This window comes from Schistocerca serialis, chromosome 7 (assembly GCF_023864345.2).
Source record: "Schistocerca serialis cubense isolate TAMUIC-IGC-003099 chromosome 7, iqSchSeri2.2, whole genome shotgun sequence".
NCBI classification, from domain to species: Eukaryota; Metazoa; Arthropoda; class Insecta; order Orthoptera; family Acrididae; genus Schistocerca; species Schistocerca serialis.
This window is the reverse complement of record NC_064644.1, coordinates 631,948,990-631,973,756: the sequence shown is the minus strand read 5'-3', so window position 1 is coordinate 631,973,756 and position 24,767 is coordinate 631,948,990. Positions and strand designations below refer to the sequence as shown.

General features: G+C 37.2%; 1 protein-coding gene and 1 pseudogene across 1 annotated transcript in view; one reads left to right on the top strand and one right to left on the bottom strand.

The window, feature by feature from the left end:
• The window catches only part of LOC126412425 (uncharacterized), a 217,093-nt gene extending 207,267 nt beyond the window's left edge, over positions 1-9,826 (bottom strand). The window contains exon 1 of the mRNA XM_050082020.1: positions 9,517-9,826. The gene's annotated coding sequence lies outside the window, so the exon portion shown is untranslated. The remainder of the gene's footprint in view (positions 1-9,516) is intronic.
• A 12,067-nt stretch (positions 9,827-21,893) lies between these two features.
• Positions 21,894-24,767, top strand: part of LOC126412427 (14 kDa phosphohistidine phosphatase-like) — a 47,253-nt pseudogene continuing 44,379 nt past the window's right edge.

Here is a 24,767-nt window from a genome sequence, read left to right as displayed (position 1 = left end):
ACAAGAAGGTGATTTAGTGCACTGCTCAGACATTCCAGGTCTGATGAATGAGTTTGGTACTGAATACAACAAGGAAGACTGGAGGATGTTTATTGATTCATCCAAAACTAGTTTTAAGGCTGTTTTATTAGACAATTGTAACATGTATGCATCTATACCTGTTGGACATTCTGTACACATGAAAAAAAGCTATGAAAATCTAGAAATAATGTTAAATAAAATAGGCTATTCTGCTCATGGTTGGATGATATGTGGCGATCTAAAAGTAACATGCATGCTCCTTGGTCAGCAAGGTGGCTTTACCAAATTTCCATGTTTCTTGTGTGAATGGGACAGTAGGACTAGGGATGAACACTGGTACGGAAAGAAACCGTCTGTGAGGAAGTCTTTAAAACCTGGTGAGAAGAACATTCTACACAAAACCTAGTAGATCCAAATAATGTCCTCCTGCCACCTCTACATATAAAGTTAGGCATAATGAAATAGTTTGTAAAGGCTTTGCCTAAAGATGGACTACTTCTTTTTCTCGATCAGTCGATAATAGCTGACGTCGAGAGATTGTGAGTAAGATATTGGCCACGCCTTTTTTGCCAGCCTCCTCCACTTTCGTCTCGCACGCCGCTGCTACGTAAGACCACCATGCAGCAGCGAATACTCGATCGCTGCTGCCCTTCGTTTTACAACTTATTGTTAAACCTAAATCGCACTACACTGACTTGTGTCCGCTTTGAGTTTCCTGTCGTTTCGCCTCAGACGAAACTCACACACAGGAGTGGGTATGATGACAGTTTTTCATACCGGAAATTATCAGATTTCTAAATTACCACAATTAGTCGTAATTTTTTCATCATACTTTGTGTTTCTTCACTCATGCCATAACCACGGCTATAATGATTCTGCAAACAAATATGCTGCATGAGTGTGGAAAACCACAGGATGGTTGTTATTTGTCATGATTAACATTTTTTTTAAAAACTTTCGAGAAATCGTGTTTTCACTAATAGAAGCAATAGATTTCTTTTATGTTGCCTCATTTGGTAAGAGGGTTTGAGTTGATTGGGGGTGAGGGGACCAAATAGCGAGATCATCGGTGGTCGCATCGGATTAGGGAAGGACGGGGAAGGTAGTCGGCCGTGCCCTTTCAAAGCTGTCACCCCGGCATTTGCCTGAAGCGATTTAGGGAGATCACAGAAACTTCAATCAGGAAGACCGAACGCGGGTTTAAACCGTCGTCCTCCCAAATGCGAGTACAGTGAGCTAACCAATGCGTCAGCTTGCCCAGTCGTATGGCAAGAGTATTGCGCAAAAGAAACAGGAAGGACAAAGTCCCGTAGGCTGCCGTCATTCCGTCGGTCACGTGGCGACGTGCTGACACGGGACTGGCTGCCTTGAAGTGGCGTGATACTCTCATAGCAGTACAGAGCAGGGTGTGGTCGCATCCACGTCATCTCAGCACACAGATCGTTGGAAAGAGTGATATTGTATTTCTCTAAATACAATTTTAATAACATTCTCGGATTAAAACATCAATTCAAAAATGCAAAATTAGCCTCTCAGACAGTGCAATCTTTATGGTTAAAGCCTAACACAACTGTGAAGCTAGTAGCGGTATCCATTCCCTTTGTTTCCAGCGTCTCAAGCATAGTAATAAGGAAAATATAATAATAATAATAATGCTACCAATAAAACGTGATGTAGTTGTTGATGTGGTCTTGAATCAAAGACTGGTTTGTGCAGCTCTCCACCTTACTGTATCCTGTGCAAGCCTCCTCATGTTGGCTAAATACAGCAACCTCTATTTGAATCTGCTTAACTGTATTCATCGCTTGGCCTCCCTCTACAATTTTTACTCAGCACACTTCCCTCTACTATCAAACTACCACTACCTTCATGCCTTAGGACATGTAGTACCAAATGGTCCCTCCTTCTAGTCAAATTCTTCTATAAATTTCTTTTCTCCCCAATTAGATTCAGTACCACCTCATTAGATACTCGATCTACCTATCTAATGTTCAGCATTATTCTGTAGTACCACATTTGGAAAACTTCTATTCTCTTCTTATTTGAACTGCTTGTAATGCACATTTCATTTCTGTAGAAGGCTACACTCCACACAAATAGCTTCAGAGAACACTTCCTGACACTGAAATTTGTATTAGATGTTAACAAATTCTGCTTCTTGAGAAATGTGTTTCTAGCTACAACCAGTCTGCATTTTATATCCTCTCTCCTTCCGCCATCCTCAGTTACTTTGCTGTCAAAACAGCAAAAATCAACTAAAACTTTTACGTGCCTCATCAGTAAACCCATCACCCGATTCTTTAAAGATTCAAACTCATATGTATGAAACACTTTCAAATGTCTGATTAATATGAGAATGAGGTAAGGTGTTAAATATTCGACACTAACCATGTAAGGGAGAAAAAATTTAACAAAGATTTAAAATTACGTTTAAAGTTATGTTTCATGCTCTTCGATTTCATAACTGCAATACGGTCTGTTCGCTAGAAGTACATAACCTTCTGCTCTCTGTATTTTATCCCAGCTACCTTTAGAATTTAAAAGACTGTATTCCAATCAACATTGTTGAAAGCTTTCTGTGGGTCTACAAAATTATAAATGTAGGTTTATCTTCATTTAAACTGTCTTCTAAGATAATTCGTAGTCTCAGTATTGCTTTGTGTGTACCTTCATACTCCAGAACCCAAACACATATTCCCCAATATCAGCTTTAATGGCTTTTTCCATTCTTCTGTGAATATTAGTGTCTGTATTTTGCAACCATGACTAAATAATTGATGGTTCGGTAATATTCGGACTTATCTGCAGCCGCCTCTTTTGAAACTGGAATTAATACATTCTTCTTGAATTCTCAAGGTATTTCGCCTGTCTCTTACATCTTGCACATCAGGTAAAATAGTTTGTCATGGTTGGCTCTCTACAGTGTCCAATAATCCACACTGAATGTTGTCCACTACAAGGCCCTTGTTTCCACTTAAGTCCTCAGTGTTCTGCCAAAATTCTTCTTCCAGTGTTATATTTTCAGCTCATCTTCATCTAATTTCTTTTCCCTTTCCATAACATTACCTTCAACATACACTCCTGGAAATGGAAAAAAGAACACATTGACACCGGTGTGTCAGACCCACCATACTTGCTCCGGACACTGCGAGAAGGCTGTACAAGCAATGATCACACGCACGGCACAGCGGACACACCAGGAACCGCGGTGTTGGCCGTCGAATGGCGCTAGCTGCGCAGCATTTGTGCACCGCCGCCGTCAGTGTCAGCCAGTTTGCCGTGGCATACAGAGCTCCATCGCAGTCTTTAACACTGGTAGCATGCCGCGACAGCGTGGACGTGAACCGTATGTGCAGTTGACGGACTTTGAGCGAGGGCGTATAGTGGGCATGCGGGAGGCCGGGTGGACGGACCGCCGAATTGCTCAACACGTGGGGCGTGAGGTCTCCACAGTACATCGATGTTGTCGCCAGTGGTCGGCGGAAGGTGCACGTGCCCGTCGACCTGGGACCGGACCGCAGCGACGCACGGATGCACGCCAATACCGTAGGATCCTACGCAGTGCCGTAGGGGACCGCACCGCCACTTCCCAGCAAATTAGGGACACTGTTGCTCCTGGGGTATCGGCGAGGACCATTCGCAACCGTCTCCATGAAGCTGGGCTACGGTCCCGCACACCGTTAGGCCGTCTTCCGCTCACGCCCCAACATCGTGCAGCCCGCCTCCAGTGGTGTCGCGACAGGCGTGAATGGAGGGACGAATGGAGACGTGTCGTCTTCAGCGATGAGAGTCGCTTCTGCCTTGGTGCCAATGATGGTCGTATGCGTGTTTGGCGCCGTGCAGGTGAGCGCCACAATCAGGACTGCATACGACCGAGGCACACAGGGCCAACACCCGGCATCATGGTATGGGGAGCGATCTCCTACACTGGCCGTACACCACTGGTGATCGTCGAGGGGACACTGAATAGTGCACGGTACATCCAAACCGTCATCGAACCCATCGTTCTACCATTCCTAGACCGGCAAGGGAACTTGCTGTTCCAACAGGACAATGCACGTCCGCATGTATCCCGTGCCACCCAACATGCTCTAGAAGGTGTAAGTCAACTACCCTGGCCAGCAAGATCTCCGGATCTGTCCCCCATTGAGCATGTTTGGGACTGGATGAAGCGTCCTCTCACGCGGTCTGCACGTCCAGCACGAACGCTGGTCCAACTGAGGCACCAGGTGGAAATGGCATGGCAAGCCGTTCCACAGGACTACATTCAGCATCTCTACGATCGTCTCCATGGGAGAATAGCAGCCTGCATTGCTGCGAAAGGTGGATATACACTGTACTAGTGCCGACATTGTGCATGCTCTGTTGCCTGTGTCTATGTGCCTGTGGTTCTGTCAGTGTGATCATGTGATGTATCTGACCCCAGGAATGTGTCAATAAAGTTTCCCCTTCCTGGGACAATGAATTCACGGTGTTCTTATTTCAATTTCCAGGAGTGTAATTTACAATGCATTGCTCTTCTGTGTATATCTTCCACCTCTCAACTTTGCCTTTTTTGATTAGTACTGGCTTGCCATTGAAGTTCTTGACATTTATACAGCAGCTTCCCTTTCTCCAAAGGACTCTTTAATTTTCTGTGGGCGGAATTTATCTTTGCCTAGTTATACATGCTTCTTCATCCTTGCATTTCTCATATAGCAGGTTCTGCTTAGCCATTTTGCACTTGCTGTCAATCTCTCTTTTTGGACATCTGTATTTCCTTTTCACGGCTGCAGTTGCCATATTTTTATATTTTCTTCTTCGTCAATCATTTCAATATCTCGTGCATTATCCAGCTATTTCTACTGGTCCTTTTCTTTTTACTTGTTTGATACTCTACTATATTCACCATTTTATTTCTCAGTGTTACCCATTTGCCTTCTGTTGGGTTTCTTAAGCTTCTTTCAGTCGATAGTTGCCTACTTCTTCCTTGAAATTCTCATCAACCTCTGCTTATTTCGACTTATCTGTGTCCCATCACGTTAATTTCTTACCTTTCTGCAGTTTCCTCTGTTTTAATGTGCAATTCATAACCAATAAAAATATTTGCAGAATCCATATCTGCACCTGGAAATTTTTTGAGTTTAATATCTGGTTTCGAGATCTCTGTCCTACCATCAGGTAATGTATTTGAAATCTTTCTTGTGTCTGCAGGTCTTTGCCATGTGTACAGCCTTATTTCATGATTTTTAAACCATCTATTAGTGATGATTAAATTATGATCCATGCAGAATCTACCAGAATTTTTCATTCTTTCCCCCAGTCCTTGTCCTGATACTCTTTTCCCTTCTTTTCATTTTCCTGCTACCTAATTCCAATCCTCATCAAAGTTAAATTTTACTCTCCCTCAACTATCAGAATAATTTATTTTATCTCATCATAAATTCTTTCAATCTGTACGTCATGTGCAAAGCTAGTTGGGATATAAACATGTAATTTTGTGGTGGATGTTGGTTTCATTTTTTTCTTGACTACGATGATGTGTATGCTGTTCATAGAAACTTAACCTACACCCTTATTTTCTTCTTCATCATTGGACATATCCCAGCATGATCCCCAATTGATTTCATATTTATAACCCCGTACAGACCTGACCAGAAGTCCTGTTCTTTCTGCCACTGCACTTCACTAATTTCAAATATATCAATCTTCATATTTGTTTCCCTTTTTAAATTCTCCAAACTACCTGCTCGATGCACCCCACTTGCAAACAGCACTTGGCAGACAGGGATAGTGACACATTCGAGTGCTAGCCAAGCTCTACAACGCTTAACTTGGGTCACACAATGGGGATCGGTGTTACCACTGTGGCAAAATCATTGCCTACATGTAGCTATAGAGTTATGAACCCTGAAGTGCAGTAGGCATGTTGCACAATATTGTGACAACCTGGGGTTAGAGTATCATCTTGTTTCTTCAGTTCTAGGCTGTTAAGTCAGTTCTACTGGTTAACTTGAGTTTTTTTGGGAGCTTAGAATGCTGACTGTGGGTTGCACATTATCCAAACAAACCAAAAAAGAAGCTTCATTTTACTTTAATTATGCAGGCCAGCCCTAAACACTGGATGGTGTGAAAATAATCTAATAAATCCATTCACATGATCAGACTTTACATTTTGTAAGCCAGATGACTTCAAAGTTACTATTTTAATCAGTCACTTTTTATTGTTAGTTTTGTGATATTCAACAAGGTTTATGTAGCCTGTCTGACTTTTTCGTTCTATTGCAGTATTCAGTGACAATCTAAACATTATAACTATATGAATGAAAATATCTTTAGTGAATATTGTCTGCCATAATTTCCCGATTTGTTGAATCATATGCAGATGTCATTTTCGATCGTTTAATTGAAAAGAATGTATCCATATTCATTATTACTAGTACAAAAAGATTTACTTTGCATTTATTTATGACATATGCTTGCCTTTTGGGTTATGAAAGTAGTGTGTTCTTCAAAATATACTGAGTCAACTACCAATGCTTTGAGATACAATAAAACTGATAATACCATATTACAATTTATTCTTAGGTATAATTGCCTGCTGAGGACCATATCAAATACGAAAATTTTAAAACCTTGACCACTCCTGAATAAATTTCTGCAAACATCCACGTTTGCTGCATTTAAATATGGCTGCCATCAATGTTTGCACCATATCATAGCTCAGAAAAGAAAATACACACTGTCATCTGAAGCTGTCAAACCAAACAAATGTGTCCCTTATTAGTTGGTTAGTAGATAACTGCCTATAACAGCTAATTTTAAAATGGTGATGTGTAATGTCGTTCTTATGGCGTCAGGTTAGAATTACACAATGACTTTTCAATCGAATTATCGTTTAAACAATTTCAAAGACAACCAAAATGATGTTCAGGTATCCTTACACTCTGTCTCTGTTGTTTGGAGGCAAATCGTGTTTGTAATATATTGACTAAACTGGTTTGGTGTGGGGACAGAAGGGCTAAAAGTTACAAAAACAATAATTACTACAAAATCAAAATTTATACATAATTTAATTGGTATATTAAAAGACTGTATCTGATTAGCACATTACGTATTAGGCGTCGGATTTTGTAAGGTTGAGTTATCTTGAAATTTGCTGCTACATCCTTATTTCTGCTTTAGTTAATTAATAATGACTAAAACATCTTCTTTTAGATTAATCAGATCTCTTCCATCACGGCATTTTGACCTCACAGTTTGATCAATCTATCTCATATGTTTAAAAACTATATTTAACGAAAGTACCAAAAAGCAAAGTGAAACACACTTTCGTATCAGAGTTAGTGGGATTAGTCCATAGAAGCCATCCTCCACACACATAATGTTACTGTGGGTGGTTCTGATTTCCACTAGGTGTTAGTAATGCTGATGATAGTTTCTAAATAAGAAAACTTAAATTACAAAGTGAAAGCTGATAAAGTAGATATAAGTGAAAAGATTTATATGAAAAGACACAATAACTTGATAGCATTTTTATGTTGTATTAGGGACTGTTTCTTATGCTATGAGTGACTGAAATCAGGAAGTACCACAGTGTGTGACTGGCATTTGCATGAAATCAGACTGTGACATGATATCTTTCTCCCACAGTGTAATGTGCTCTTTGTCTTGACTACCACATTTATGAAAGCGCTGCTAAAGATTCGATCATAACTAAATATTTATGACAAAACGTTCAAATATGTGTGAAATCTTATGGGACGTAACTGCTAAGGTCATCAGTCCCTAAGCTTACACACTACTTAAATTATCCTAAGGACAAACACACACACCCATGCCCGAGGGAGGACTCGGACCTCTGCCAGGATCAGCCGCACAGTCCTTGACTGCAGCGCCTTAGACCGCTCGGCTAATCCCACGCAGCATTTATGACAAGCAAAACTACAAATATGATTGCTGTTTATTTCATTTGCACCAATTTAAGCTGTGCTCTTAGGTTTGTGTATAACCACACTCTCAAAAATCGTGGCTTATTTCAAAGAAACCACAAAGTATTGGTAACAAGCAAGACTATACATATGATTGCTGCTCGTTTCACTCGCAGTAACTTAAGTTTTACTTGTAGGTTCCCACCTAACCACACCCTCAGGAATCATGACATATTAAAAAAAAGTCAATTATTTGTGATAAGAAAAAATATAAATTTCATATGATGTAAATGTCTTTACTGCTTGTTTCACTAGCAGCAGTTTCATCGTTCATTTTTTAAGCTTGAAGCCATGAAAGAGAAGAAACTCATTTCATGTAAATAACATCAAATATTGTGGGACATGCTTCTATTACATAAATAAGAAGACCCAGAATGTGTTACAAAAGCAAAGCTGGAGAGAAAAGGTATTAGTGTGTTCTAGGATATTATCCTACTTCTTTCAGTTCTATAACAATACGTCTCTAACCACAGTGAATGCATTTCATCTTGAAATCTCTTAAGGACTGATGTGTCTAAGGGATATTTAATTATAACAAACTGTATATAGAGTGATGTGTTTGTGATAAATCTTCTTTTTGACGTTGCCTTCAAATTGCATACTGTCAAAAAATCCAAGTTATAACATGGAAACAATGAAATATGATGATACAATACTGTGTCTCAAAATTAGTGAGTGAGGAATGTCACATGACCGATTTCTGATTTCAACCAAACACTAGCCACTAATTTCTGATTTCAGCCAAATGCCAGCTACATAACATAATACTTCCTAATTTTAGTGACTCACGATACGTTATGTCATAGCCAGTGATTAATATGTGAAAATTTATGTTATGATGGTACCACTTTTGTTCCAGCTGGTAAAAATTGAGGAGCATTAAAGCAGTAAAGTAGGGATCATTTCAGAGCAGCCAGTAAGTGGTTCCATCTCACTGAATTTTGTATTAATACTGACAAACTGTAAATATTCTCTTTACCTTATCAATTAAAGAGGATGGCAATAACTGCTTCAGCTAAACTTCTTGACTTCTGTCTTCACACGAAATTAACATGGAAGAATTATACCAAATATATCTCTACTAACTTAGTATGTGTTACATATTTGTTAGGTAAACTAAGGTCATGTGTTAATGATAAGCTATTGCTAAATGCATACTATACCTTTTTCCAAGCACAATTGACATGCCATTGTGTTATTGAGTAATTTCCCTGGAGCAAAAAAAGATCACAGTTGGCAAAAATAAGGAGTTCAGATGCATTTGTGGGGCTGTAAATAATGAGTCTTGGAAACCCTATTTAAAAAAAAATAAATAAATAAAAATACCAACAGCTACATTTCTCTTCATATTAAGTTGTCTAAAAGGCCTACATACAAAAAAAACTAGCATTATTACAAACTAAAACACTCTATCCATTGATGTTATTTTGGAAATTTGTGGTACGTTCCTATTGGGACAAACTGCTGAGGTCATTGGTTTACACACTACTTAATCTAAAACTATCTCATGCTAAGGATAACACACCCATCCATGCCCGAGGGAGGATCCGAACCTCTGAAGGGGGGGAGGACTGCAGGAACTGTGGCAAGGTGCCTCGACCCCGCGGTGGTGTAGCCACGTGGCCCGTCAATATAATACACACCTAAAACAGAAGACAGACATCACAGTCGCTAGACTTAAGGAAACTCTAGACAGTTACAAATACATGAGGGTAAAACAGTTTAATATGTTGTCACTACAGGTACACAATGTGTCACCAATATGTTTAAAGACGTCGCACAGATGTGGCTTTGAGAGAAAAAGCATTTTATACAATAGAAGAGTTCAAAACAGGCTTTAAAAATTATCTCAGACAGTAATATAGTTTCATTACATTAAAATTATGTATGTGATTCTACAGAATACATCATGCGCAGTATGATGGACAATTTAATGTCGAACAGTAATTACGTAAAATATTTTTTAGTCTGTGCGTGTTATTTATGTAATTGTATTGCTATGTCTGTGTACACAAAAGATTATGTTGGTTGCATTTTTAAAGGTGTATAATAAATAAATAAATGAAACATCCTTCATCTGAAGCACTTGATTAGATAGAAAATGTGTATTTGTAATTGACCTTGATCTTTTTTCCTTTCAGATGATTTTGCAGTTACAGTCATCTCGAATACAGGCTGCTGTGGCAGACTTATATCCATTTATGGTATTTACCAAACTATTCTATTCGTTATGTTCGGCTGACATAGAGACCCATAAATCTTCCTGTCTATTCCAGAAATTGGGAATCTAGCACTTTCTGCAGTGTTTGCTTATTTTTACATGACATCCATTTTCTCACTGTCGTTTCTTGGGGTGGTAGGTTTTATATTTCCACAATATTATTTTCCAACTAATGAGAACTAATCAAGTAGATATATATGCAAAACAGAACTAACAGCCCCTTGGTTTCCAGAGCTCTTACTTCCATAACATAAGGTGTGCAAAGTTAACGTATCTATAGAAATACCAGTAACTTGATGTTTTTAATATCTGGATCTGCGTCGTTTACCAGTCATGATTGGACAGACTGTGTGAAGATTAAATATGCAAGAGTTATTTATCATTTTTCATATATATAAGGAAATATATATGATACACACACTGAAGAGCCAAAGAAACTGGTTGTTGTTGTTATGGTCTTCAGTCCTGGGACTGGTTTGATGCAGCTCTCCATGCTACTCTATCCTGTGCAAGCTTTTTCATCTCCCAGTACCTACTGCAACCTACATCCTTCTGAATCTGCTTAGTGTATTCATCTCTTGGTCTCCCTCTACGATTTTTACCCTCCACGCTGCCTTCCAATACTAAATTGGTGATCCCTTGATGCCTCAGAACATGTCCTACCAACCGATCCCTTCTTCTGGTCAAGTTGTGCCACAAACTTCTCTCCTCCCCAATCCTATTCAATACCTCCTCATTAGTTATGTGATCTACCCGTCTAATCTTCAGCATTCTTCTGTAGCACCACATTTCGAAAGCTTCTATTCTCTTCTTGTCCAAACTATTTATCGTCCATGTTTCACTTCCATACACGGCTACACTCCATACGAATACTTTCAGAAATGACTTCCTGACACTTAAATCAATACTGGATGTTAACAAATTTCTCTTCTTCAGAAACGCTTTCCTTGCCACTGCCAGCCTACATTTTATATCCTCTCTACTTCGACCATCATCAGTTATTTTGCTCCCCAAATAGCAAAACTCCTTTACTACTTTAAGTGCCTCATTTCCTAATCTAATTCCCTCAGCATCACCCGACTTAATTAGACTACATTCCATTATCCTTGTTTTGCTTTTGTTGATGTTCATCTTATATCCTCCTTTCAAGACACTGTCCATTCCATTCAACTGCTCTTCCAAGTCCTTTGCTGTCTCTGACAGAATTACAATGTCATCGGCGAACCTCAAAGTTTTTATTTCTTCTCCATGAATTTTAATGCCTACCCCGAATTTTTCTCTTGTGAAGAGTACTTTTGCTCCCCACAACATCAGTATAAACAACAATCAACTGCTCATATATCATGAGGCTTTATCTAAAATTGGTTTTGAAACTTATACCTTTGCATGCATGTCCTCACATGCATGCCTTCACCCACAGGGAAGACTTAGCTTCCAAAAATTAGAAAAATTCAGAAATGCTCACTATGGAGACTTTTTTTTGTAAAAAAGTAAAACTAAATCTTTCTCTCATTCTTTGTTACAACAGTGTTTTTTCATCAGTTTCAATTAATATGTGACTTCAAATTATTAATTTATACATGCAAATATACACACTTGGTTGTACAGGCAGTTTTGTTCTAACAAGTGTATTCCAGTGGAGGACTTTTGTTTTAGATGATAATAGGTTATTTAAATTTTGAAATTATGATTTCTGTTTATACAGTTTTAAAGAGACAACATTCCTGAGACCAAATAATTTCTTTGACTTAGGATACACCAAACGATAAGCATTAGGGTGTGGATTTTCTATGACTTCAACAGGCCCAATATAGATATCAAAGAATTTTTTAATTTCTGAAGTTAACATTTTTGATTTTTCATGAGATTTGACCAGAACAAGATCCCCAATTTTAAAAGTGGTTAATCTTACCCTATTGTTATGTCTTTTATTCCTCTTTTCCCCTTGTTTCCTCATAGTTTCCCTGAAAATATCTTCTCTCTCTTGCATAGTTAAAGGTGTACATTTAGGAAATTCAATAAGTTCTGATATAAGATTTGGAGGTCTAATATTAAACATAATCTCATACGGTGAAAATCCTGTGGAACTATGTTGTAGGCTATTCATAATATCTTCAAAATTTCGAATGTGCCCAAAACAAGGTTGGATGTTTATGGCTACAATAGGTTCTACAAAGTCTCCCAATTTCCCTCATATATCTTTCTGCAGGATTGGTGGACGGAGAATAAACAGATATAAGTATATGCTTCAATTTTGATCTTTCAATAAACTTTTTCCAAATTTTAGAGGTGAACTGTGAACCATTATCTGATAATATAGCTTTTGGTTTACCCATCTGTTCGAAATAATCTCTTTCAATTTTTATTATAATTTCATGGCAAGTAGCTTTTTTCACTGGATATAGTTTAATTAATTTTGAAAATACATCTACCATAACAAATACGTAACAGTAACCACCTTTACTCTTTGGTAACATTCCATATAAGTCCACTGCGATAAGATCTAAAGGTTTTTCCGGAATAATGTTTTGCATCTCTCCACCACATCTTTGATTGCTCACTTTAAATCTCTGCCATTTGTCACAGGTTGCCAATTCTTTTCTTACCTTCTTTCCAATATTGTAAAAATAAACATTTTCTTGTATCTTTTGAATACACTTCTGTATCCCACAATGACCAAAACTTTCATGTATGTAAATGATCAGCTTATCAGCATCTGCCTCTGGCCAACACAGTTTCCAATTATCAGAATCTACATCTGTTCTCCGAAATAAAATCCCCTTATGCAATTTGTAAAATTTATCAAGTTTCTCATACCCCTTCTTGCCTAAACATTCTTTGATTAATTTCCAACTCTGATCTAAATTTTGATTTTTTCTAATTTTGTTACACATAGCTCTAATTGTTTTTTCATTTTCCACCCCTTTCAAGTATCTATTTTTAAATTGCTTTTCCTCCTCTTGTTCAAAAATCTCCCTTTCTCCCCCAATTGGTAACCTTGAAAGTGAATCAGCTACTACATTCTCAGAACCTTTTATGTGTTTGATTTCAAAGTCAAACTGTTGCAGTAAAATTGCCCATCTGGTCAATCTACTGTGGTATAATTTGCACTCTTGTAAGTAACTCAAAGCTTTGTGATCCGAAAATACTATGGTTTTATGTCCAACAAGGTAAATTCTAAATTTTGTAAAAGCCCAATGAATTGCCAAAAGTTCCTTCTCTGTGACTGTATAATTTTTCTCACGCTTGAGCAACATTCTGCTTGAAAATGCTATGGTACAATGTATCTTAACTCCATTCTCTACTCTTTCTTGAAATAACTCTGCTCCAAGCCCATAATTACAGCTATCCGTGTTCAAACAAAATGGTAAATTAAAATCTGGTCTGTGTAATAAGTGTTGCTTCCTCAACTCTTGCTTAATTTTATCAAACTCTTCCTGACAACTTTTATACCAAACCCAAACAGTGTTTTTCTTAAGTAATTGACTTAAACAGGGTGCATTCAGACTCTGATCACTTATATGTTTTCGGTAATAACTGCATAACCCAAAGAACGACTTTAATTGTTTTTTAGTCTTACGAATAGGAATTTCTGAAATTGCTTTAATTTTTTCTGGATCTGCCAAAATTCCCTTGTCTGTGACAATATGACACAAAAATTTTAATTCAGAAACTGCAAATTTACATTTCTCTAATTTCAATGTCATCCCCCCTTTTCTAAGTTTTTCACAAACTGACTTCAAAATCAAAAAATGTTCCTCCCAATTTTGCCCTGTAACCAAAATGTCATCTACATAAATTATCGGTTTAGACGCAAGTTCTTGCCCCAGTACATGATCCAAAGCTCTTATAAATTCAGAAACAGAAGAATTTAACCCAAATGGCACAACACAATATTGGTAACTCTTACCATTGTACAAGAAAGCAGTATATTTTCTAGGATTAACCGAAAGTGGTACCTGATGAAAACCCAAAGTTAGATCCAAACTTGACATATATTTTAAATCTGTAAATTTATAGAGTAACTCATCAATATTTTCAGGATGGTCTGTCTGTCTGAACAAAATTTTGTTTAAGTGTGTAGAGTCCAAAATCAATGTTACTCCACCATCTTTTTTCGAAACTACTACTAGAGGATTATTATATGCACTGATACTCCTTTCCATTATATTACATCCTTCCATCTTTTTCAGCTCTTTCTCAACAGCAGGTCTTTTTGATATTGCAATACTGTATGGTTTTATGAAAAATGGTTCATGAGGTTTTACCTGAAGCTCACACTGATAACCCTTTACCCTTCCAGGTATGTCACTGAAAACATCACTGTATTCCCACAGCAGATTTTCTAACTGTTGTTTTTGCTCCCCAGATAAATTTTGTGTTTCTGAAATTTTCAAATTTACTAAATTCCCAAATTCAACTTCATCAGTATCAAATCTATGAGTTTCAATATTCTCCAATCTATTTTCTTTTAGTAAATTGATACTGTCAAAATTTCCATTACTCCGATCACCAAGTGTGTTCACAAAATTTGTCTGAATGTATTCCCTTTCACTAGTTTCTACAAAAGTTATTTTCCAACCCAATCAAATGCTGTATTTACTTCTACTATCCAATTCATACCCAAAAGAAAATCCTCATTAAATTCCTGAATTACAAAACATCCATGTGTGAACAACTTGCCTTCAATTAAAAATGTCACTAAAGCCTGGCTTTTTACCAATTTACTGCTCTTCCCAGTAGCACCTTTTATCTTTACCCCAACAACTGGCATTTCAACATAATCTTTCCCCACTTTCAATTTCTTGCTTAACCTTTCAGATATTCCCGAGATCTCGCTTCCAGTATCAATTAAACATTTACCAATCCATGACCCAATTTGAACTTTTATATAAGGACTGCAAAATTTTCTCAGAACCTGTATCCTCATGTAATAAATCACTTTCAATTTCCCCAAACCTATACTTATCAGAATCATATGGCATATCATTACATGTATTAATTGTCACAGTTATAAAATTTGCACAAGAGACAAAAGTGTCATGAGTACTCTCTATTATCTCAAATAGCCAAGAATTTTCATACAAATCACATTGTATACTATTGAAGTACTTATCCTTCAGCTTTTCAAAAATAAAATATCTCATCTTTTTCCACCACTCAGGACATACAGTTTCACATACATTAATAAGCATCTTTCTAAAGTTCTTGTCAAAAGAAATAGTTTCACTGTTCAGCCATATATTCATAAGAAATGTGTGTGTATCATTAGTATCTGTAAAAGTTTCACTTAGGTTACAAGATATACATGTGTCATCGTTATTTGTGTAGTCAGATTCTTTACCAACAACATCAAAATTCACACTTTCACATACATCCAGCTTGTGAGCTTTATTCATCCTGGTAACATCCCTGGGAATTTCTATAATATTCTCACTATTTAATCCATTTTCAACCATGTGTATACCCAACTCCCTATTTAAACTAATGAAATACCTTTCCTCAACATCATCATCAATACCATTACCATCATTATCAACTTTATCAACAACATCATTATCATTACACATATTCAGGTCATACACATTCAAATTATTCCCCAAAATATTATTTCCCCTTTCTAAAATTACCAGATCAATTTCACCAACATTTTCATTCTCACAGCATGCATTCTCTCTTTCATTCACACACATCTCTGAACTACTACAAATTACATCATCTGACAAAGTGTTGTTCTTTTCTGCCCGAGTGTAAAACTCTGTTAAATTAAATGAATCACAATTACTTTTATCTACTGTATGTTCTTGTGTACTGAAAATTTTATCTTTATCAATATTATTTTCCTCTTGAAATTTTTTCAATAAGTAACAACTAATAACCTCATGTGATAGCTTAGGTTTGGAACTGTCATGTTTGGGTTTATGATAGTCACATCCATTGGTCCTTTCATCATGCTCACCTTCTGCCTCAACCTTGCAGACCTTCAAGGGGGCGTCTACTCGTTTATTATTTCTGGTTCCTGTATGAACTGCTGATTGTGGTTCTGCCAATGTCTCTGATCAACATTTCTGATCCCATTCCTATGCCAAACATTACCTGATTGTTGGTAGTTCCTATTGCACTGACCTCTATAAAAATTTCTGTGATTTTGATCCCTAAAGTGTTCTCTATTTTGTTGATTATTAATGTGAAAATGTTGTTCTTCTTTTGGATAAAAATTATGGTCCTTCTTTTCAAAATTGTTATATCCCCCTGAATTTTGACTGACGCCATGATAATTGTTTTGTTCCCTTTTTTGAAAGTTGTCATTTCCCCAATTTTGACCATTACCTTTCTGAGTAAACCCACTGTGTGTTCGTGTTGTTACCCTATCTAACTTGTCAATATAATTGAGAAACTGCTCTACATTACTATCAGGACAATGAACTAAACTCAACTGCATTGCTGATGGCAATCTTCTCTTTAAGGTATCAATTTTGATCAAGTCATCCAAAGGTTTTGTTAAATGAATAAGTTTTTGAAGTTCACTTTTGCAAAATTGTTTCATGCTCCCATCTGATTCTCTATAGTTTCGCCCATTCAAAAATTCACTTTTGATTCTAGTTTGTTTAAGATCATCCCAAAATTTTTCCAGAGTTACAATCTGGTTTGCCCAAGTCAAAGCTTCCCCTTCCAAGAATTTTTTCACAAATTTAATTTTTATTTCATCTGGTGAGTGAGGTAAGAAACAATCCTTACAATACAGCATAAAATCAACGGGATGTAAGGATCCATCTACCGAAAAGTGCTTCAATGGAATATTAGATACAAGATTACATGTGTTGACATTGTAATTTTTGCTTTGAAATTCAATGCTAAAACTTTCAATTTTTTCGCTAAGTTCTTTGACAGATGTTTTGTTTTCTAAATCATTGCATTCTACTTTTTCTTCTAGAGTAACCAAACGATTGTCAGTTTTTTGTTCTACATTTTTTACTAAAACTTTTGGGAAATACGGAAGCGTCCGATCCCACCCGTCTGCTTTGACCCATGACGTCACAGATATGGCGGAAACAAAAACAAACACAGAAGCCTAATGACACTAACGGGACAAGCGCGGGAAATGGGGTGTTTTCGGTGGGGGGCAAACTAAATATAAACAAATTTAGACGCCTTGCGTACCTACAACGTGTAAGTGAAGACAGCCATGCATGAATACCGACCCACCTCCCCAGGGGTCGTAACCCCTGCAACCCATAGAAGATAAAAGGTGCTTCAGTAGCTGATTAGTGTTTTTTGTCTTTTTTAAAAAAAAAAAAATCTCACGGGATAGAACGAACAGATCAAAGATAAATATAATAAACTAAAACAGAAACTCGAGGAAACAGATAATTAAAATAAGTAATAAGTGTTTTTAAATTTAAAAAAATCTTACGAGATAGAACGAACAGATCAGAAAAGTAAATAAAATAAGATAAAACGGAACTGGAGACAGCCACACTCAAACCAAACTCCGCGCCGTCATGACGTCACACACAACACCCTTACGTCACGGGTCAAAGCCGACGCGTTGGATCGGACGCTTCTGTCGACCCAACTTTTTGTATTCTCATCCAAATTTTTAATATCCCCTTTTATCTCATTAAAACCCATTAAATTTCGTTCCCTATCTACCAGTAACTCATTTTGTACAGTATTAATTTCACCGCTCAATTTAGCATCAATTTCATTTACTTTTGCTTCCACAGATTCAATTTTTTCCTCAACACTGCCAACTCTGTTCGAAAGCTCACCCACTTGGGTATTGACTGCTTGGACTTGCAACAAAATGTTATCAATTTTTTCATCCCAGTAAGTCTCATTGTCGTCAACTGATTGTTTAATTTCTTTCGTAAAATTTACAAGAAAACTTTTTAAATCAAATTTATCGGTTCTTTCTCTTTCATTTGACCTGTCCTGATGTTCGAAGTCTATTAAATTACTACTTTCTACTTTAGGCACAATACTCTCGAAAATCTCATAAGTCATTGTGAAGAACAAAAATGTATACACAACAATATAAAACAAGATAAAAATATTGTTTTAACAAAATACGAGGGTTTCGTGACTTATCTGGAACACTCTTCTACTGTTGCAGAACCACGTTTTCCATCCATGTGATTGTTGACCAAAATTCTTGAAGTATTTTCTTCTGTCGAAAATTAATTTTTTGCCGAAACATTTCTTCTCCAAAACTTTTACTTCCCGATGAACACAAACACTGCAACACACATTCTGAAGAAACTGGTATTAACACACAAAACTGTTCTTCCTCGTAGCACTGTTGAAAATCTCGTGAACGCAATATCCCGGCTACAGTCCCCAGTTGAAATATGGCATCCCGGCTAAGAGACAAGTTGAAAATATGATCACTATCTTGCCATATTTCGTGACAGTACCTTTTCCGTTAGACGTTTGCAAGGCGATATTAGTCTTGGCTTCAGTTGTCTAAGTATGATTCCACAATGCATCGTTGTCGGCTGCAGAAAAGACGTGGTTCAACGTGTTTCTCTCATTTTGGTGTTTCAAATACAGTTTCTTCAAATGTAGTTTCTTCTTTTTAGTTAATACAAAAATAATAGTAACATAATTCAAAATTATTTATGACGGCGACCTTCTCATTGTTCTTCCGTCAAAACACACCACGACAATAGTCAAAGACGACTCCAACGTCAAAGATATTTTACACAATTCACAAGTTTTCACTTGTAATCAGCCTCTTTGCTATTCTTCGATACATCACAGTCTAATATAACAGTCGCGACACTTCGCCTCGATTTTGTTGCCAGCAGCGCCCCAAGAGGCTGGTAGGTTACGTTACACTGTGAATTCGGCGCGATCGTGAAAGAGAATAGTGGTTGTTTATTTTGATTTATACAATGGCTTTTACTGGCGGGAGCGTTTGTAGCGCAATACATTGCACCAACAACAGGAAGAAGACACCACAGCTGTCTTTTTTTAGGTTTCCTAAGGATCCTGAGAGGTATATACCATCATGTTACTAAACTGTATCGTCAGGATTCACTTGCAAACTATATGTGTATAAATGATGAATGTTTCGTTTTAGGAGCAGAAAATGGCTTGTTAATAGCAGGCGAGAAGACCTCATTAAGAAAGAACCAGTGTACCTGTATAATAATATTAGGTTTTGTTCGCTACATTTCGAACAAAACCTGTTCATGAACGCAGACAACAACAAACTTGTGTGGAATGCAGTACCCACACTGTTTGACATTCCAAATAAGCCACCTCAGCTGACGATGAAGAGGAAACTGCCACAAAGATTCGACAGTCAATCTAAAGCAGTAAAACAGTCCTATGACACAGAAGCAGCCGGTTCAACTCTGCATGTATCAGTGCCAGATTCGTGTGAATTGTCAACACAGACTTGCTTTGACGATGAAGTGGTTAGATTAAGTGCAGCTGTTCGTGTCTTACAAAAGCGTGTGAAGTGTCAGAATGTGCAAATCGCTAGACTTCGAGCGAAACTATTACGGGACAAGGAAAGTGCCTACAGACAGCGACAGAAACTGTATCAGAAGGAGCAAGTGAATAAGGACAAACGAATGTTAAAGACCATAGGATCCCCATATTTAAAAAAAGTGCCCTTGACTTGTTGTTAAGCCAGATTAGCATGCCATTGAAAGAGAAACGTGCTGCAAGATGGAAAGACGAAAATAAGCTGTTTGCTCTAAATTTATTATATTACAGCACTCAGGCATACAGGTTTTTGTCAGAATGTTTTATGCTTCCATCAGTGCGTAGGGCTACATTACAAAGGTATGTGGAAGGCATACAAATAAAATGTGGGATAAGTGACAATATATTCCATCTTTTAAAGCAAAAGGTGCAACATTTTTCTTATAATGATAAACTTGTGAACATGTCATTGGATGAAATGTCTCTAATGGCAAATTTGACATATGAGGCACAGCTAAAATTGCGAACAGTGTGTTGGTGATAATGATTAGTGGCATTTTTTCTTGTTTCAAACAACCATTGCTGTACTGTTTTTGTAAAGGAACAGTGGGAGCTATGCATTCGACTGCTATATTTTATGAAGTAGTCAAGAGACTTAAGGAAATTGGCTTGGTTGTAAAGACCTGTGTGACTGATCAGGGTTCAAATTTTGTGGACTGGAGAAAGAGACGGAATTACACAAGTCAATCCAAGTTTGGTATATGAGGAGCAGAAGATCTATTTCTTCTATGATACCCCACATTTGTTTAAGAACATCAGAAACAACCTATTTAGGTATGACATAATTCATACATCAAATGATGGTTTGGTTGGTACTGCTTCTTGGAAGGACATTTCTCAGCTCTATTCAAATGACTTGCACAGGAAATACAAGTTAGCTCCGAAGCTGACTAAAAAAGCTGTCGAACTGCCAGCTTTTTCAAAAATGAAAGTGGGTATTGCAGTTTGTGTGTTAAGCCACACAGTGGCAGCTGGTATTGACACACTTGTATTTTGTGGTAGTATGCCATTATCTGCAACTGGCACTTCAGACTTTTGTCAGAAAGTTAATGACATTTTTGATTTCTTTAATACATACAGTGTGAAAGGGCCTGTGCATCTAAGGAACTGTATTAGGAGTGATTCAGAGCATCTGGATGTTCTACATGTGATGAAGCCATGGATTCACTCTTGGAAATTTGTAGGCTCTGATGGAAAAGATTACTTCCTGAGGATAAAATGTGTAAAGGGGCTTCTAAGCAATATATGTGCTTTGGAAATGCTTGCTGCCGAGGTACTGACTGGAACAAAATTGTACTTATTCTCACGTAAAATTAACCAAGACACATTGGAAAACTTTTTTTCAACTATGAGGCAGAGAGGTGGTTTTTGCAGCAACCCATCTCCAAGGCAGTTTTGTGCTGCATTTAACAACTGTACACTAAGCAAACTGATAAATTCTTCTAATGTGGCAAGCAGTAATTGTGAAGGAATTGACTGGGATCAGGCAATACTGGACATGAAATCTGCTCAAACATTAAAGGTCTCACAGTTGTTATGCAGTAGTGATACAAGTTCTGCAACAAAGCTACCAAATGTGGAAGTTCCAGCAGACCTTGGAGAACAATACAGTATGAGATATGTGTTTGGTTACATATTGAAGAAACTTTTTTCTTTACATAATTGTGTCAAGTGCAGGAATCTACTTGTAGACAACAGCCAGGACTTAGATGCAAATGACAAATTTTATTGCCATTTCAAAAGTTACGAAGACAATTTTGAAGCTTGGTTATTTGCAGTGAAAATATTTGTTTATTTTTGAGGGATTGTGAAAATCAGATGGCTTCAGTTTTTGATGAACATTCTCACAAGAAAAACTGTGGTGAATTATATGTAAACTTGTTGATGGCTGTCCCAAGTTTTCCCCCTGGATGTTGTGAAGAAACTAAGCTGCTGTTAATCAAGATATTTGTTAAAGTGAGACTCGTTTACCGGCTCAAATATTGGAATCAAGACTTAGTTTCTAACAACAAGAAAGCAAATAAGAAACTGAAGAAGTTGGCTCATTTGGGCTGCTGATTTCTTTGGTATGTATTTCGTTCACTTCTGTTCTTAGTCACTTAATTTTCCTTGCTTCTTTCGTGCGATGACATTATTTTGTCAGCACCTTGTGCACTGACTGATTGATTGAAAATTATTCAAATATTTGGTTTTTCTTGAAATGTAGTGTAATCAGCTCATTATAATGTTTTTAGCATATTTCTCCCACTATTTTGCAGTTGCTTGTCCCACTTAGAATAATATAAAGATGAAGGTCGTACTTGTGGCAACAGGCGAAAATGACAAACGCAGTAGGCCTACAGAACGATAAACAAGCTGTCGGTCATTTTTGCATGTAGAGGTACATGTCTGTGCTTCCTACATGTGAAACTGTGTGTTTATATTCTTTTGATATCAACGTGGTAAGCTGCAATTCTGTCCAATGTCACAAGTGTTTCTTCACGAATGTGTTGTAGCTTGCCACTCTATTCATGATTTTTGTCCTTACTTGCACTTTTTTTAGAATCATTTTTAGAAACATATATGCCTTCTGGTACCACACAAACCCTTGGAGCCAAGAAAATAACTCAAATAATTCGGAAATTAAGTAGGAAATGGATGCAAACAAACATTATGCTTACGACGCGTCTGACGTTCACCTTACCTGCCACTTGGAGCGCTAGTGTCGCTCCATCTGTCAAACGGCAACAATTTTTACAGCAGTGAGTGTCGCGACTGTTATATTAGACTGTGGATACATTTTCTAATAGTAATCAATATGCTTTTACTCTCAAAAACAGAAGTAAATTAACATATAATAAGACAAATTATAATAAATTCTGACAAAAATATAAGAAAACATTTACAATTCGGTATCGACAAATACGGTAAAAAAATAACATCTCCCAGATCCATTACAAGGTCTTGGTAGCATAACTATGACTGTGTAGCTAATATCTAACCCCAGAAAGCACCAAGCTGGTATTCTGAGGGGGTGTGGAATCTGAGAAACAACCAGTATTCAAGAATATTGCTATCAAAAAGATGTTTTTGGGAGTTAATTTGACAAACTTAACCACGATAGCCTCATGATACTTATTCAAGAAAGTGGACTAAGCAATAAATGCTTGTGTGTGAAAAAATAAACGTGTTTGGAGTTCAGTGAACAACATGAGCCATAGGTAGCCTATATGAAGTGTGATGTCATATGGCATCTAGGATATTTTGTTTGTTTCAGTAAAATATTTTGAGTGTGTGTTTTGATCATAATATGAAGTTTATTTTTTGTGGCTGGTAGCTTAGACTGTATTGTTTGCTAGGTGTACTTTAAGTCTAGGCCTACTGGAGATGGTGTTCGACTGGGGGAATGCTTGTGGCATACAAGATGTATATATGTGTTCATTTACATTGACAGGCTGATCTGTAGACTAGTGTAAACATATATCTAGGATAGGTTGGGTTGGTAGGTCATTTCATAGATACATTTAAGTACCTATGTGAGGCTCCATTTTCGAATTGTGGTCTGGTATTTTCAATTTTTTAATATATTTGAAGGACTAATAGAAAGAACATCCTGGGCCCAAAACTACCTTTTCTCACAGAGATCCTGGTAGTCTCTAGCATTTTATTTCGCTAACATTTTCGTGTTATTAGTTAGGTGAGCAGTTGATCAGTTCTGTGTCTTATATCTCCACCACGTTAAGGGTGTTGTCGTTCATAAGCTTGGTATCACATTTTTAACTAATCCTGTTTTTGGCATTTCAAAGATTGATTTGGACACAACAGTTCATAACCAGTTCTTTGTCTTGCCTTTCTCCAACCAGTCAGTTATAGAGAGGTCTGTGGTTTAACATGAACCCTAAAAACAGTGCAGTTTTTATATTAACAGATTGTTGCCAGAGGTTAAAGAGTGATAAATGACAGAAGAAAGGGGTTGTGACATTTTGAAAACTTAAAGTAAGTGCAATTTTAGGGTATGCCTTCTTGGTCACTGTCCACGTTCTCAGACTAACATGTAAAAATCTTTTTATGTACTGTGATATCATGTCTTAGAGTTCAAGTTTGTTGTCTAGATAACAATAGGGGGAACAATCTTACACGTGAGGTGACATCAGTGCAAGAATCCAAATATTAAACAATGAAGTTATTAAGGAATTGTTTTATAAAGAAACAGTATGGCTGGTCACTACTGATAGTCAAGGAAGCAAGATCCCAGGAGGCCCTACTGCTGATTAACACTTTTAAAAGTGAAACACTAATCTTATTTTTCAGAACTATTCATTCTTGTCCTCACATCCTGTCTGTCTGCGTGAGGTAGGAACTAAGTTAAGGGGCCATTAGAAGTGTTCTATTCCACCTGTCTCCTTTGACCCATGACATAATGGTGTTGTGTGTGTGTTTTTGAATTGGTTTGTGTTTGTTGAGTTTAACATGTGATATTGGGTTCATTATCACTATGGTAACATGGTGGGTTTATTTGAGTCTGGGTAGCCAGTGCTGCAATGTGGATTTGGAAATCTTCATTTTTCAGTGATGGTTTTTTATGTGTGTGGCATTTTGTTAGGTTTGATTAGTTTTGTGTGTGTGTGTGTGTGTGTGTGTGTGTGTGTGTGTGTGTGTACTGGTAGCGGCGGCCAACCTAGGTGATTTTGTTGCATGCTTTTGTTGGTAATAAACTTTTATTTTGGTTTTAATCTGTAGTAATTCTGATGTTCTGTCTGTTTTACATTTATCGTACTTTGGTTGGTTTTAATTGATCTGGTGTATATACAGGTTTTTGTGTTTTCGAGTTGTTGAAGGTTTGGGTTTTTGTGGTGTTATTTGAGTTATGTTGGTGTGTGAAGTTTACATTGTTTTCATTATTATTATTATTGCTGGTAGGTATTGAGAGCTGCATTTGAGCTACATAGGTCAAGGGAAATGTCTGATTCCACTCTTCGGGTTGTAGCTATTGGTTCCTTGGTATCTGGGCTTCCTTTCAGCTGTATTGGTTCCTTGCTATCTGGGCTTCCTTTCAGCTGTATAGGTCGAGGGAAACA